We start from the raw sequence: 18,542 nt of genomic DNA on the forward strand, positions 1-18,542 counted from the left end.
CACTGAGCCACCCAGGTGGCTCAGTGGGTTAAGCCTCTGCCTTCGGCTCAGGTCATGATCCCAGGTCCTGGGTTCAAGCCCCACATCGGGCTTTCTGCTCAACAGGGAGCCTGCTTCCTCCTCTTTCTCTGCCTGCCTCTCTGCCTACTTGTGATTTCTCTCTGTCAAATAAATAAATAAAATCTTTAAAAAAAATAAATAAAAAAAAATAAAATCAGCCTATAAAATTGTCATTTTCAATTTATTTTTCATCTCACAAAACCATTATAATTGACCAAGGCCTTAACACCAAAAGTCAATACTAGAAAAGGGAAAAAGTGAGTATGAATTTCGTAGAATAGCACCAAATGTTAACTGCTAGGATCATCAGTGGCAAGTGATTTATCGATCTCAATTTAACTAATTCTGGATTAATATTCCAGAGCATCAAGCTAAAAAAAAGTTGATTCTCAACATGTATTTAAATAAAAAGAATTTTTGTCACTGGAGGGTACCAATTACTACATGTTACAGTGATGGACAACTTATGGTATTCAAATGACTCCTGAAATCACACCTAATAACCAGGTCAGGAAGGAGTATGACTAAGGTCTCCTTAGCAATAAGCCAATTTGTCATACCTATACTATCCCTAAATTCAAGTTGCGTAACTATAAATACTTCCAATAACACTCATTATCTTCCTCTTGACTATACATTATTTACTGTATTTATAGCTAAGCTCTGATTAGTTTTGTATTTGACATGGATAGATATCAGGTGAGTTTTCTTTTCATCAGGCAAGTTTAATTTTTCTGATGATTTGTGTTTTCAGGCCAGTATTTTAACCCCAAATCATAACCAAAATAGTGCAAATTTCAGGTATCAGTGAAGGACACAGAGACATTCTTGCAAGTAGATCTTGAGGTACCCCTTCAAATGATACCGCTCTGGGAGCCAGATGCTTCTCTAGCCTATATGGTCCCCAAAGCAGGAGTCAATCATGTTCATTCACCACTAGTAACCATTAGTATATATTCTAATTTTCCTGCTAGTAATTATATAGATAGACCTTAAATTAAGCTTCCAGTGAATTAAAAAACATAGCTAAACCTAAAACTGATAAAAAAAATATGTACACAAAGCTTCTTAAAGAGACTGAAGATAACTCGATGTTATTATTTAGTGAACAATCCATATGATAGAATCAGATCCCTAAAAGTATAGTGATTCTAGATTAAATTGGTTTATATCACAAATTAAAAAATGAATCATTACTTTGGTTCTAGATTTCATTTTACATGTTACACAAGAACCTCTGTTTAAGAGGGCATTTATGAAAATGTTGAGCCTTTTCTTATTAACCTTGAACAAACTGAATGTATTTATTGGTAATTCCCATTTTATTGGTATAAAATGTACTATCAGTGATTTAAAATAATTGTAACTAAATTCCTCAAGATGTACTGCATAAAGACATACCAGATTGTCTCAGCACTATCAAAGTTTAATTGATCTAATTTAGATCTTATCTTATCAAACTGTGCATTATAATTCTGTCTTTCTTGACCAAATGATTGCAATCTTGTCACTTGTATTTATACATGTCATTAACATATCAAAAACCCTTCCAATATCAAAGAGTTGTGGCTTTTGAAAAATTTCCCTCTCCTTCACTGATCAACTACTAAATTATTTAGTGGTGTGTTCTGCATGCACAAGTGGATTTACCTTGAAGCTTAAGCCTCAGGGCACCTCACTACCATAGGCCTTCTAAATATTCACTTTTATACCAAATTTTGCATTTGTGATCTTGTATTGTTTTTTAAAGAGGGGACCACAAATTATATAAACCTCAGGCCCCAACAAAATATATATTGCCATCTGCCTGCACGTCTTCCAGAAAGAGAAGTGTCTCTGAAGGAAGAGCTGTAGAAACTTAGGATAACAAAAACCAAATAATTGGAACTCTATGGAATTTAGGACCATGAAATGTCAGAATGTGATATTTGTTTCTCTGTGTCGTGGTGAGCACCTCTGAAACACTCAGATTGCCATGCCCACAAAGTGGGAAACTGCTAAGGTCCATCCACTGCAAAAAAATCCATTCATATGTTTAATATGGACAACTCTCATCAATTACAATCTTTTAAGACATCACTAGATGAAGGTTATGATATTCATTGTCATCTTAATTAGTACAGCATATTCTGATTAATAGGATTCTAATTGGAGCTCTAATTTCAGTGCCCAATAACAGTTCTACTTGTATTCATTGATTACATCTATTTTGACATATATAAAATTCCTTTCTCTCATGTTAAAAGTCTGACCCGAAGGGGAAAAAATTGACACTATTCATCATTTGGAGCTTTGCAATAAAATTTAGGCTCATGACCTCAGTAAACTGGTTTCCACCAGATATTGCTATTTGTTTTTAGAAAGTAATCTTCTGGAGTTGGGAGAATTGGACCTACAGTTCATTCCCCTTCCTATTAAAGGCCACTTCACTTGGATATTGCCTTAATGTCACCTGGGGAGTCATTAAAGGAATAAAATTACCAAAAATACAATACCCTTGCCCAATCTCCATACTCTATGTATTTCAGAGATTCTCTTAGACACTATAGACCCTGCCAGTAAGATTTGTTTCAGATCATCCTTCTTCCTTCCCCTTAGGATTATTTTCCCTATAGCTGTCATTTCACTCTTTAGTACTACTGCAATATACTCCTGCAATATTATTATGTAGCATGTTAATTAAGAATGTTTCCATGGAGCAGAAGAAATTTGGGTGATTTAAAGAATAAAGTAATTACTGGGACTAGTTCAATGGATGGAAAGGGCCTTAGATTAAGAATCAGAAGATTTGGCTTCTAGTAACTCTGTCTCCACAGAATGTCTCTGGGACTGAATTCATTTTAAACTCCGTAGAACCACTAAGCTTACATAACTGATAATGAGCAGAGGAGGTGAGCCCTAATATTCTCCCATTCATCTATTTTACTCATTGAACTTTTGTATCAAATCTCATTTAATGAAAAGATTCTAAAACAAAACATAAAGGAGACCAAAAAAATCCAACTTTAATTAAAAACTGGAGATGACCTCAAAGATCCTTCCTGAGTCTAACATGCTAGGCTACGAAGTCCTAAGTAAATGGGACATTTTATCTTCTCTCTGCCTTCTAAGGAATAAATGTGAATGTACATGTTTGGGACATATACACTATCCTTATGGAGTTTTTTGTGGGTTTTTTTTGGGGGGGGGGCAGAGGGAGCTAGTGCTTTAGCCACAAACCATAACCAAACGTTAGAAATTTCAGGCACCAGTGCAGGACACAGCAGAAGATCCTCTTTAGCAAGCAGATCTTGTGATATCCATCAAATGGTACCACTCAATGGTACCACTTGCGGTATTATATATTCCTTTAGCTTGGCAATGCCCAGAAGAGCCGAAGGAAGCATGTATGAATAGTAAGGAGGATAAAAAGGAGGCAAAGTACAAGAAAAAAACTGAAGAGGATATAACCACATGGGTAAATGCTGGCAAAGCCTACATATATAGCAGGTCAAGTAGAATGTGTGTCTTTAATGACTTCTGAAGATTATATTACTCATTGCACTTTTCATAAGATAAAAAACCTCTCGTTTCTGGACATATCCCATACTTCAATTAATGGGCACTTTCTGTTCAACAGCTTTAAGTATGACTTCAGTGCTCTTAGAGAAAAAAAAATACTTGAAAGCTGAGGTTGTTCATTAATTTCTCTTCATCACAGAATTAGACACGGTTTAAGTTTAAAACCAGCAATACACCTTTAAGTGAATGCCAGTAAGGAGCTGAGTTACCTTTAGATTTTTGAAGCAGGCTTGGATAAAGAAGATAATGTAGATCTGCTTTTCCTTCTAAGTCCTTTTTTCCTATTCTGTATCTCACCCCTTGTTGATCTTAGAAGATAACACTGGGAATTTTACACAGTCTTCTGACTGAAGAGCAGAATGGACAATAGTATGATCTTCAGACTTGTTCTTCTCACCCCTGAGCCAAGCTACAACTTAAACTTCCTTCCCTTTAGGACTCTGCTCCCAAATGAGAAATCTGAAAATGACCTGGATAAACTAATCAATCAAAATATGCCACTACATGTAACTGCAAGTTAGTCTGGCAATAATGCCTTAACTCTAAAGAAGGAATTTCAGGCACCATAGTGGGATAGGTGGGAGTTGTTTGGGGGAAAGAGAAAAGAAAAATACAGAGATACATCGGAAAGGGCACTGCTGGGAAATCCTCTTCTTTTATACTATTTATCAAGTAGGACTGTTAAAAGAAATGTGATTGAACAATTACAAGAGGCTATCACTAAGTTACAATGTTCAAAACTCTGACTAGAAGCTGATCCTTGAAACATCTGGAGGGATGAGAGGTGCCAAATGTAAGATTCAGACATAGAGTTAAATAACACGTTGGTCAGCACATTCTACAAATTAGAGTATTACAAGTAAGAAATCACATTTGGGTAGAAAGCTTAGGAACAGGTTAATTTGACCTTCATCTTTGAAGATGAGTAGGTACCTATCAAATTACAGAATTAAAAATTACAGAATCAAAAAAAACATAAAACCTATAAAATCATACCTTCCTCAATAAACCTAAGTTAAAACAAAAATACATCTCTTTAGCCTAAGTTTTCATCACTAACCACCAAGGAGACCATATAATTTCTAAGTTGTGGTGTATTATCAGCCTAGAAAATATTCACATCTTTCCATTAAATCCAAGTCCTTATACAAGGATATTCTTCTCTATTAGATGGAAAAAAAAACACACATCTGGGGGATGGGAGCTTAAGCATACTACCCAATCTTGTATCTTGGTGAATAATTTCAAATTTGTTAAAAGATATGATGATTTTTTAATTACATTAACACTAGTGTTAGTATTCTATAAGTGATTTATTTCTTAATGATATAATAATAATTTCTTTCTGAAAAACACCTAAAAGTTATGATATTTAACTTAATCCCAAAGCTATGGAGAATTTTTGTTTAGTTGCTGGTTTTAAGTAAACTAGCTATATTAAGACATTCCATTCCTATGTATATGCCCATGGAGAAAGTTGGAACCGAGTTTGTTTTTCCTTTTTCATTTCCTCCTGGATGCCTTACCACTTGTGGCTTTAAGCTGATCAATATTAAATGCCAGGGACATTATGAAATCCACATTCAGGATTCAGAAAAGTCACATTTCTTAATCATTATGCCAGTTAGTAATCATGAAAATGACCTGCATAAACTAATCAAATAAAGTATGGGACAGAAAACCAGTTTACTGAGTTCATGAGCACAAGCCTGTCAATAGAAATTCTGACCATCACTGTGAATTCAGTGCAAGTAGAAAATAGTCATTTCCCAACAGACAAGACAGTAAATTATCACCAGCCAGCTCCAGATATTCTACCATCAAATTGTAGGAGCCAAAGGCAAGCTGCCTCAAGATGGGCCACTTTGGCATGAAAACTATTTTGAGTTAAAAGCAATCAAAATCCAGTAGATTCAGGAAAATATTTGATTCCTCTTCAAGTGCCTAAATTTACATTGGAAAGAAGAGCCCATACAATTAAAAGAAATATTAACAGATTCTTCTTTACCTAAAAAACTTAACTGCATAACAGGGTAACCTTTTGTTTTGCAAACATCTCCTCTCACTCTACTATTAAAGGTCTTCCTCCCCTTTGGATTCTCTGACCCCTACCCCTCTCCTTAGCTCAGGATGTCATAAACTTCATGTTGCCTGAATGTCTATGGAATTTCACACCTATGTATATTCCCTTACATACAAAACCAAATTTGAGTTTATCCTCTTAATCTATCTCATGTCAATTTGATTTAGTCCAGCTACAAAGACTCTGAAGGGCAGAAGAAATTTCTTTCTCCCCAACAAAAGTATTTGTTTATTGGAAGAGTTTAAAGCACATCAATGGCTCGTTCAGCTGAAGCCAGTTTCACCTATTAATTTCAATTTAAATTTAATTAAAAGACTCCCTGTATATTCATTAAATACCATTTTCACTTACAAACACTAGAAATTTTTTTCTCTTGAAGAACTTTTTTTCCCCTCTTGAAGAAGCAGAGCAGCCAACTCCTACATTGCACTCCTGATTTGGAGATACTTTGGAAAAAACAAAATATTGAAAGAGTAGTACTAAAAACAGAAAATGCAAATTCTAAATATTGCCATTTCTGGTGATATGAACTAAATTGAGAAGAGGTCTACTAAGTAACCAAATCTGTTCACTTTTTACAGATGTATTGAAGATGAAGGAAATAAGTACAAAGCACTTTTTAGGTATTATTTTTATCTGTACACAGCATGTATTTTAAAAAGAGTCAAGCTTGCTCATGCACTCACACCAACTAAAAACCTTTCTTTGACCTCAGTCAAGAAACCCACAGTCTGTTTGAATCCAGTAGCAACCTTACATGTGAGAAATCTTAAATGGCTCTCCAAAGAACTCAAGTGTGTGAGCCTTCAGAGGCATTCCTAATGAAGAAGAAAATGTCCTAGATACCTACACTATCTCTCTGTCAGCCATAAAATTCCTAGTTGTTCTTTGTTATTTGTTCTCTTCTTTATAATTCCATATCTGTTGGTTAATGCCCAGCACTAATGAGACAAAGGGGGGGTTCATCTTCAAATGGGCCCCTCATCTTTTCTCTGTATCATAGATACAGAGGAAAGCTTAACCCCAACCAACTGCTGCAGAAATGTATTTTACTGAATACAAAGAAAGTGGCAAGGCCATATGCATTCTAAACTCAAGAGACATGTCCCGCTGACTTTGGGTCAGTAGGGTCACCTTCATTTCACCTCTAAATCTTTCCATGTTGCCAAATGAACTTCTCTAAAAGCAAAGCAACTTGAGAAGTTGAAGACAATGGAACCCACAGCATATTTGCTCACTCGTAAGCACATGCACGTGTGTGCGTGTGTGTGTGTGTGTGTGTGTTCAAGTTAAAGAATGGGGTAAGAGGAATACATTTAAATAAATAAATGAGGCTTATTACTACTGAAGCATCATTTAATAGAAATATATGAAGAAAGGGCATGCACACCAGCAGGAACAATTCAGTGTTGAATATTCCAAAAAAGCAGTGTTTTTTTAATCCTTCCCCGGTGTTTTCTATTCAGCAGATGATTGTAATATTTACATACTTCTGCTTCTAGAGATCACAAACTGATTTCTATAAAATGGAATTCTAAATGCTATTTTAGAGTACAAACCATTTTGCTTTTAAAAAAGATTTTATTTATTTATTTTAGAGATAGAGTGTACAAGCAGGGGGAGAGGCAGAGAGATAGGGAGAGAATTTCCAGCAGACTCCACGCAGAGTGTGGAACCCAATGCAGGGCTCCATGTCACGACCCAAAGATCATGAACTGAGCTGGAACTGAGAGTTGGGCACTTAACCAACTGAGCCACCCAGAACCTCATTGCTTTTAGAATCAATTTTTAGAAGTATTTAAAAATCAACATTGGCATATCTGAACTACTAAACATTTTAAGCATTCATTATACTTTGAGTTTATTAAGCACAAAAAGGGTACTTGAGGTTTATATAGTAAGAACCATAATGTTGTTTCCCACTCTTAAACTCAGAGTTAACAAGATATAGGCATCCACTATGAATAATACATATTAGATAGAATTTATTACTAAGCGATAAGAATTCACTATCAATCATTTTTAGAGACCCCAGCTGTTTTTATTATGTTACCTTTAAAAATAAATCAACAAAATTTCTTAGGGAAACATGATGTTGCCAAATATCCAGCCAGGTTAAATAAGAAAACACTAATTTTTAATTCAAATAATACAACACTCACATATTTCAGAAATTAGTGGCAATTAAAACTGAAGGGCATTAGCATTTACACTGTGTGTGGGTAGGATCACAGAAAAAACCTCTTAGAAATATTTTTTTTCAACTCATTTTGCTTAAACCACTAATCGCCACTGAACTTACTATATATCCTTTCTCAAATATATATCCTGTCTCAAATACCTAGCCTGGTACATGGTCAAGTACAGTCAGTTTCATTAATTCAAGGGTGACTTTCTAAATCCAGCTCCAACTCAGAAACTCCCTTTTATGTTTTTGTTATACTTAATGAGGATTTTAAACTCCACCTTTTAATTTTTAGGTTAATTGTAACCCAGGGGACGCTAGTTACCTTTTGACACTCCCCCAAATTACTTGTTAACTGGAAGACATATACTCAAACTGAAGTCAAGAGTGTCAGGAAGAAAAGCAGTAGCTTCGGGACATGGAGGGTAGGAAAGGTTTCTAGCAAAGCCACTTAACAAAACCATTTAGCTAGAGGGCATGGTGCCAATTTCAAAGGCAAAGAAAGTTCCTGACAATTTCTGCATTCTCTCTCAGAAGCAAAATATACTTATATCAATCAAGATTTTTTTCTTCTTCTTCTTATTTATTTTACTTATTTATTGAGCAGACCCACCTCCTCAGTAAAACAATGCACAGAACTCCAGAAACAGGCAAATCAACACCTGTAATGTCTCTCCTTTGCCTTTAGAAGTATCATATTCAGTTATTCTCTCTCCTAACAATGGAGGTTTCCAAGCCACTTTTTAAAGGAATCCTACCATCTCATAATTCTCATAATTGACTAACACAATTTTAATAGATAACACAACGATGCAAATGGCTATAGGTGTCATTATCAATCTATCACCACAGTGACAGACTAGTGGTTGCCTAGGGCTGGGAAAGAAGGGTTGTTTATAATAAGAAAGTCCTAAAATTGACTATTGTGATGGTTGCATATATCTGCAAATATACTAAAAAAAATCTGAATGGGTGGTCCATTTACATTGGGAAATTACATGGCATGTTAACAATATCTTAAAGCTAATATTAAAAATGTAGGCAGGGGGTGCCTGGCTTGCTCATTCAGTTGAGCAGCAACTCCTCATTTTGGCCCAGGTAGTGATCTCAGGGTTTTTAGATTGAGCCCTGTGCTGGGTTCATCACTGAATGTAGTCTGAGTTTCTCTCCCTCTCCCTCTAGCCCCCCACCACTGCTGTTATCTCTGTCTCTATCTCTCAAAAAATATATATATGTATGTATGTATATGGGCAGGAAGAACATGTATTACTCAAAGAGTACAGAACGGCTATCTAGATTCTAAATTCCAGTTTTGGGTTTTTAGCCTTTGGGACCTTGGGCAAATTACAAAGTAACTTGAGTAATGTTATTAAGCTTCAATTTTCACATTTGTAAAGTGGAGGAAATAATACAGTACCTATGCATATACAGTTATTGTGACCATTAAATATGACCATGGCTAGAAAAGTACTTAGCTTAATGCCTAGAATATAAGTGCCTGGTGTTGGCTATTATTCTCCTTAAAAAAGTAATAGCCTTATTGGATTTAACTCACATAGTGTAGAATTCACCCTTTTCAAGTGTATAATTCAGTGGTTTTTAGTATAACCACAAAATTGTAAAGCCATCACCACTTTCTAAATCCAAAATATTTCCAGCACTGCAAAAAGAAACCCCATAGTCATTAACAGTCACTCCCAGTTCTCCTCTCCCCCCAGTGGCAACTACTAATCTACTTTCTAGCCCTATGGATTGGGCCGTTCAGGACATTTACTATAAATGGAATCGTGCAGTAGGCAGCCTTTTGTGTATGGCTTTTTCACTTGGTTTCATGTTTTCTTTTTTTTTTTAAGATTTTTATCTATTTATTTGACAGAGATCGCAAATATGCAGAGAGGCAGGCAGACAGAGAGAGGAGGAAGCAGGCTCCCTGCTGAGCAGAGAGCCCGATGCGGGACTCCATCCCAGGACCCTGAGATCATGACCTGAGCTGAAGGCAGAGGCTTTAACCCACTGAGCCATCCAGGTGCCCCTGGTTTCATGTTTTCAAGGTATATCTATGTTGTAGCAGGAATCAGAACTTTGTCCTTTTTTACGGATGAATAATATTCCCTTGTAATGATGTTTTACATTTTGTTTATCCATTCATCACATGATGAACATTTGTGGATTTCTATTTTTTGTTATTACGAATAATGCTGCTATGAATACTAGAGTAAATTGGACATATTTGGGGGGGTTGTTTTGATTTTTTTTTCCATCAAAAAGGGAAATCAAAACTCCAGTGTATCTTCCTACCCACAATTCCGTATCATAACAGAAAGTCTTGGTGTCCAAGATATGTGTGTAGAATAAAATCATTTCGAATATTGATAACTGAATATGAAAGTAAATGAAAGCACCTTTTTTTAATTATGAAGGAAAATATCTACTTATATTTTATTATGTATTTTTATTGTCATAATTGACATCCAACATATTAGTTTCAGATGTGCAACATGATTCACTATCTGTATATATTGCAAAATGGTCACCACAACAAGTCTGGTTAACATCCATCACCATATATAGTTATGAAAATTTATTTTCTTGTGATGAGAACTTTTACAATTTATTCTCTTACAACTTTCAAATATGCAATACAGTGTTATTAACTGCAGTAATAATGATTACTTTTATAACTGGAAGTATGTGCCTTTTGACCCCTTCACCCATTTTCCCTACCCACTATCCTTCACCTCCATCTCATATAAGTGAGATCATAGAGTAAGTATCTTCCTTTGTTTAACTTACTTCATTTAATATAATGCCCTCCAAGTCCATCCATGTTGTTGCAAATGACAAGATTGCATTCTTTTTTATGGTCAAAAAATATTCCATTATATATACACATATACCATATTTTCTTTATCCAGTCATCCTTTGGTCACCCACGTTTTTTCCTGTCTTAGCAACTGTAAATAATGTTACAATGAACATGAGGATGCATATGTCTTTTTCAATTGTGTTTTCATTTCCTTTAGATAAATATCCAGAAGTGGAATTGCTGGATCGTATTATAGTTTTATTTTAAATTTTTTGAGAAAACTCCATAGTGTTTTACATAATGGCTATGCCAATTTACATTCCTACCACTTTTCTCCACATTCTTGTTAATAATTGGTATCTCTTGTCTATTTAATAATAGCCATCTTAACAGGTGTGAAGTGATTATCTCCCTGTGGTTTTGATTTGCATTTCCCTAATGATTACTGATATTGAACACCTTTTCACACTATTGGCCATTTGAGTGTCTAGGAAAAATGTCCATTCAGGTCCTTTGCCCATTTTAAAAATTAGGTTATTTGGGAGATTTTTTGCTATTTAATTGTAGGAAATGCTTGCTATTTTGGATATTAACCCCTTATCAGATATACAATTTGCAGATATTTTCTCCCATTCCCTGGGTTGCCTTTGAATTTTGTCAATTGTTACCTTTGTTGTAAAAAGCTTCTTAGTTTTGATGCAGGCCCACATGTTTATTTTTGTTTTTGTTGCCTGTGCTTTTGGCATCATACCCAAAAGCATTACCTATACATTCAAAAAACTCATTGCCAAGACCAGTATCAAGAAGCTTTCTCCCTATGTTTCTTCAAGAAGTTTTATGGTTTCAGGTCTTACATTTAAATCTTTAATCTATTTCACATTAATTTTTGTGTATCGTGTAAGATAAGGGACCAACTTCATTCTCTAGCATGTGGATATCCAGTTTTCCCAGCACCATTTATTGAAGAGACTGTCCTTTGCTCAAGATATCTTTGTAAAACTTAGTTGACCATATAAGTGTGGATTTTCTTTTTCTTTTTATTTATTTCTTTGAAGTTTTTATTTATTTGAGAGAGAGAGAGAGAGAGAGAGAGAGAGCAGAAGCAGAAGGAGCAACTGAGTTAGAGAGAGAAGCAGGTTCAAGGAGCCTGACTCCGGGCTGGATCCCAAGACCCTGGGATCATGACATGAGAATGCAGTTGCTTAAATGACTGAGCCACCCAGGCTCCCCATAAGTGTGGATTTTCATTCATTCTCCTTTTTGCTCCTCTAACTGGCTAATTTCAAGTGACCTCTTTTGGAGTTCGGTGATTCTTCCTTCAAGTCTGCTGCTGAAACTATTGAATTTTTCTGTTCTGTCACTGTATTCTTCAGCTCCAGGATTTTTGTTCTGCTTTTTGATGGTTTCTTTATCTGTTTGGTCTGTTTTTTTATTAAACATATTTTGTTAATTCATAGTTTTCCTGATTTTTTTTAGTAGCTAATCTGTGTTCTCTTGCATCTCATAATTTCTTTAGGAGGATTATCTGAATGTCCAGCAATTCACAGATCCCCATTTCTTTGGGGCTGGTTACTGAATCTTTATTAATTTCCTTTGGTGGTGTCACGTTTGCCTGGTTCTTGCTCTGTGTAGCTCTGCATTGGTGTCGGTGTGCTTGAAGGAGCAAATAACTCTTCCAGTCTCTAAAGAGTGGTTACGGCTGGTAATATCCCTGTCCTAAAGAGTCCCTAGTCTAATGGTATTGTCTCTGGGATTGAGGGTAAGGTATTAAGGTAAGGTATTAAGAGTTAGACTGTGTGACTATTGGGTCCGCAGTGGAGTATGTGGGTGGCAGGCCTGTCACCCTGGTCTCAGGTGGGGGTGGATTCTGCCTGATCCCTGGGTGGATGGGACTGCCTCCAGGACCTTGGCCAGTAGGGCTGGCAATGTGACAAGAGTTCTCTTCAGTGTCTGCAGACAGTGGGCCTGTTACTAGGTATGCAGATAGTTGTGGCTCCCTCCAGTCCTTGGGAAAACTCCCAACAGGTCAGGAAGTTGGGGAAGATCCCTGGGCAGTTGGGATTGGCCCTGGACCACAGTCAAGAGGGGCTGGATCCCAGGAACAGGTTACTTCATGGTGCACAGTTGGGACCTCGGATTACAGGCTGGCCTCCAGGGGCATAGACTAGAATGCTTCGCATCAGGTTCCTGAGTGGGTGGGACTGCCCACAGAGTGTGAATGCATGGGGAGAAGTTGGGTCACAGGGTTGCTTAAGGATCTGCAGTTGAACTGATGTCAGTAGTCCTGCCTCAGGAGACACAGACAGGCAAAGCTCCCTCCAGGTCCCTGGGAAAGAAAACCATTCCTTGGCCAACAACTGCGAAAGGCTAGAGCCAGGTTATAGTTGCTTCAAGGTCCATAGCCAAACCAAGTTTGGTGGTCTCCAGAGGCACGGACAGGCAGGTTTCTCAGCATGTTCCTGGATAGGTAGGGGTGTTCCTGGCCCATGATTGAGAAGGGCATGAGCTGAGTCACAGGGCCAGTTGAGGATCGGCAGTTGGACTGACGTTGCTTCAGAGACATGGATGAGTTTGTGTCCCACGTAGTCCCATGTGTAGGCAGGAGTGCTGCCCATCCATGGTTGGACTGACAGAGTGACAGGATGATTTCAGTATGTGCAGCAGGACCAAGGTTGGAAGGACTATCTCAGGGACACGGTCAGGCACATCTCCTGCCCAACTCCTGGGCAGGAAGGACTGGACGCTAAGAGGGGCTGGAGACTGATCACAATCACCTCATGGTCCACAGCCAGGGCTGAGTTCAACAGGCCTGTTATCTGGGGCACGGACAGGCATGACTCCAGCCAGGTTCTTCGGCAGATGATGCTGGTGGCAGGACTAAATCCAAATAGGGCTGTTGCTGAGTCTATAAGGAGACAGAGCTGTTTCTGGGGACCATGGTTGGGAAATCTGCCACCTGGGCAGAGGCCTAACTTCTCAAAATGGCCCTCCTCAGTCCTGGGCTCCACTGGGGTTTCACAATCTCCTACTAGGAGTTCAAAGGTCTAAGAAAGGTATTTATGTCTACGGATGGCTATCATCATACTATTGCTGAGGGGGACAGCACATGAATATTGATACCTTCTATTCCACAATCTTGCTGATGTCCACCGTTTTTTAATTGGGGCAATTTACTTTTATATTATGAACTTACAAGAGTTCCTTATATATTAGGTACACAAGTCCCTTATGAGATACAGAGTTTACAAGTACTTTCTCCCATTTTATGGGGTGTCATTTCACTTTCTTGATGCTGTCTTCCTCTTCCCCCCACCTCGGCCTTCCCCCTCCTTTTTTATGATGATGATGATGATGATTATTTATTAACTATAGGAAGTAAAGTGCTTATCAAAAATACTGATGCAATCACATCCCCATTCATGTTTCCTTGTAATTTCTAAACAATTCTGATGTAAGCAACACAGGCACATTACTACAGAACCTGATAGCTGAAGAAGTACAGAATCTTAAGGGTGATAGCGGAAACAGTATCAAATGTCAGCCAGAAAACAGGGTTCCAGGGGACATTTAATGTGCTGTTGAAAATAACCAGTGAAGCTAACAAACCATGCTTAGGGAAACAGACCAAAATCACAGAAAATCTGGAAATCTCAAATGGACAGGGTCAAAGAGGAACATTACCAAATGGCTCTTCAAATGGTTGTTTTTTGCATTGCTTTACTTTTTATAGTTCCATAAATTAAAAGAAATGCAGAAATGAGAACACGTAATTAAACTAGAATGCTGCCCTTTTCAATTACTGGAGTAATTGGATGCAGCAGAGAAATTTAATGTATTCGATTTTTTTTTTTTTTAAGATTTTATTTATTTATTTGACAGAGAGAGATCACAAGTAGACGGAGAGGCAGGCAGAGAGAGAGAGAGAGAGAGAGGGAAGCAGGCTCCCTGCTGAGCAGAGAGCCCGATGCGGGACTCGATCCCAGGACCCTGAGATCATGACCTGAGCCGAAGGCAGCGGCTTAACCCACTGAGCCACCCAGGCGCCCCAATGTATTCGATTTTAACTGAAGACACTTTATACTGGAAAGAGCCCAACCCAAGTCACCAAAACCTTGTTTGCCTTCCTGCAGGAGCAAGCTCAACCCCTACACTATAGTGGCCCACACAGTCAAATATCTAACAACATCAAATCAAAGGAAGCAACCAGATGTCTCATCTCCTTTAAAGACAAAATAATAATAATAATGTGAAAGGAAAATTTAGTTCATTATGTACATGAAGAGTAATATTATTAAAATATAAAAAATTGCAATCCAATGGACAGATCCATAAAATCAAACATAATATAACTCCCACACCCCTACTCAACAGCACCAAGTATTTTTTTTTAAAAGATTTTATTTATTCACTTGACAGAGAGAGAGATCACAAGCAGGCAGGGAGGCAGGCAGAGAGAGAGGAGGAAGCAGACCCTCCGCGGAGCAGAGAGCCAGACGCGGGGCTCGATCCCAGGACCCTGGGATCATGACCCGAGCCGAAGGCAGAGGCTTTAACCCACTGAGCATGGCTGGTGCCGTCCTCTTTGGGGAATTTATGAGCAGAAGACAAATGTTACAGCTTTGCCAACAAAAAACAGAAGCAGAGATTACGGTTGTTCCCCCAAACACATTTTCCAAAAGTGGCACAAATTTAATTAAGAAAATTTTAAGGTAGTATGTTAACATAATTAGTTGTTAAGACTATTATTTAAAAAAAAAACACAGTAGAAGGTGACTGTGAAAATCTTTGGGAAGAAAAAATAGCTAATATTGATAGAAAATTTACTATATTCTAATTCACTATGTTCTAACTTAACTGAGATTAAATGAAGTTAAGAGATGACTCCAAAATCAGGTATCTATGGCTGACAAAGTCCTCTTTGGGGAAGGTGCCACAGTCTTTGCAGTTGGTAGATATGACAGCCAACATATCCATATTCTTTGACTAGCTTTCTTATATGGCTTCAAATTCCATCTGTGCAGTTTACTAGCAGCCTGACCTTAAGCAAATTATTGAACCTCAAAAGCATAGAAACTTTTGTGAGGATTAAATGAGTTCACATGCCTAACGCAATTTTCTCATTTGCAAAAAGAGATGACTGGCTCAGATCACTGGTTTTCCAAATATTTTCAGGTTTTCCAAGTGTTTCCAGGCTGCCTTTATGGGGCAAAGAAGGAATGAATCAGGGTAGGGTGTGGCCAGCCACCAATTTTACTTCTGCCACCCTTTCCCCTTCAACCAGAGCGGATCTTCTTTTGCCTGCTATAAAAGTTTAGATTCTATAAAAGATTACTTTTTGGAAAAGTACTAAGTATTTAAATGATACATTCTTTGTGCCAAGCAGTGTTCTATGTACTTTTTATGCATTAGCTGACTTGATCATCACATGACTGTGATTTTTCAGAAGAAAACTGAGACAAAGAGAAGGTAACTTACTTGGCCGTGTTCTGAAGTTAGTAAATAAAAGATGCAGAATTTGAACCCAGGCAGGCTGGCTCCACTATCCACCCACTTAACCATTAGCAATGTCATCTCAAAAATAAATGTTTCTGATGCTTAAAAAATAAGATATAAAATCTTGAAGCCCATCAGACTATATGAGTTCTAAGGATCTCTTTGCTTTAAAAAATCTCATAGTTCTACAATGAGGTAATTAAACTAATACCAGAATTTAGTCATAGCCTAATCCCAAGGGCCAAGATAAAATCAACTAAATCTCTAGCTACAATCCTGTACAGAAAAAAAAGAATGAACATTAGCTATCCAATATTTTGAATTAATTTGAAGAAATAACCCTTTGTGCGCTTATACTTTTACATTGGTTCCTTCACTAGTAGGAGATAATACAAGAAGCTTCTGGTGAGACAGGTGTTTCAGAGGTTGGAGTCTCAGGAACAAGATGTCTGTGCTAGGGCTGTCTCATTTTACTATCCTGAAGCTATCCTAAATCCAGAATACATCCATTACCTAAAACTAATCTTGTGTTAAAAAACAAAAACCTGATCTTGTGTTTTCTGTGCCCTGACTTTTAACTACTCATTGGACCCCAAATCTCTACCTCCATTTTCTGGATTGGGGTTACCAAATCCCCTGCCCTGAATCCCACATTAGAGGACCCTGATTTGGCTCTTATCTAGAAACTCCCCTGCTCACAGAAGGGGAATTTTGCACAGCCAGGGGGCCATGCCCACACCAAGCCTGCCATTCCCCTCCATCCATACTATGTTGTACCCTACAATTCCTTGCCCAAATGGTGTGTGCAGGAATAAGGATGACAGGGAAGGGGGGGTCAAGCTGCAGGCCTGAGTCTCTATTTCTATTTTTGTTCCAGGGACCACTTCCATGAACCTGCTTGCTAGTTTATGGAATGTCATACCTTTGTCTTGTGTTCCCAAGTCTTCATTTCCCTAGTCCATTTCTAACTTTCTACAGTCCATTTCCAACTCTCTTCCTCAATGATTCCAGAAGTTTCAGAAAGATGAATTCCTACTCACAACTTAAAATCTATTCAAGTATCCTATCTGTGGGGAAGTTTTTTCTGACCTTTTCCAGATATGACAGATAACCCTTCTGTGCTTCCTTAGCACAGAATGATTATTTATATCACTTCCATTATTTCTAGAGTTTACCTACGTTTTCCCTACTAGAGTAACTCCATTAAGAACGAGAATGATGTCTCCCACCCCTATACCTAGTACGCAATAAATATATCTCCAGAAATATGCAAATATTTCCTGGAAAAGGTGGCAAAATCATGCCTACTTGAGAGTTACTGTTCTTTTTTTTTCTTTAAGATTTTATTTATTTATTTGAGAAAGAGAGAGTAAGAGAGAGCATGAGAGGGGTGAGGGTCAGAGGAAGAAGCAGACTCCCCGCTGAGCAGGGAGCCCAATGCAGGACTCTATCCCAGGACTCTGGGATCATGACCTGGGCCAAAGGTAGTCACTTAACCAATTGAGCCACCCAGGCACCCTGAGAACTACTATACTAATGCAATAAATTCTTGTCCCATTTTCTTTGCAATGATCACTACTGCTGTTCCTTCAACCTTCAATGTTACTTAAGGAAGACTTCCCTCCCCACCAGACTGAAATTAAGGCCCCTGATAAGTTTTCTTTTTTTTTTTAGATTTTATCTATTTATTTGATAGACAGAGATCACAAGTAGGCAGAGAGGCACGCAAAGAGAGAGAGGAAGGGAAGCAGGCTCCCTGCCGAGCAGAGAGCCCAATGCGGGGCTCGATCCCAGGACCCTAAGATCATGACCTGAGCCGAAGGCAGAGGCTTTAACCCACTGAGCCACCCAGGCGCCCCTTTGATAAATTTTCTTATAGCAGTTGATAATTATCATTCACCACATTTATCACAATTTTAATTTTACAGCTATTTCTTATCTGTCTCAACTTTAGATTCCATAAAGGCAGAGACTATGCCTATTTCATTGTTAAATACCTAATGCTTTCCATAGTAACTAACATATAATAGGTGCTCAAGAAATACTTCTTAAGTGAATGAATGATAGGTAATTACCCTATCATCTGTTCATTTTTCTATCATAGCACACATGAGATTTCTATAGTAAGTTTCTGTTTATACTGTGACTCTTCTTTCTCCAAGATGGAAGAAAGAAGTAACATCTTATTAGCTTCCTCAGTAGGTACCATAATAACTGGCACATATTTCTTAATTTACACATATGCAATGTGCTATCCATGCCTTTATTGAATTTACTAAGGAAGTAAAATTACTTATTGGGCTTTTAGCTAGTAATAAACTAAAAATGAACTTAAGCTTAATAGTCAGTTAACC

Source organism: Enhydra lutris, unplaced genomic scaffold, assembly GCF_002288905.1.
Source record: "Enhydra lutris kenyoni isolate GAN:26980312 unplaced genomic scaffold, ASM228890v2 scaffoldscaffold53, whole genome shotgun sequence".
NCBI lineage: Eukaryota > Metazoa > Chordata > Mammalia > Carnivora > Mustelidae > Enhydra > Enhydra lutris.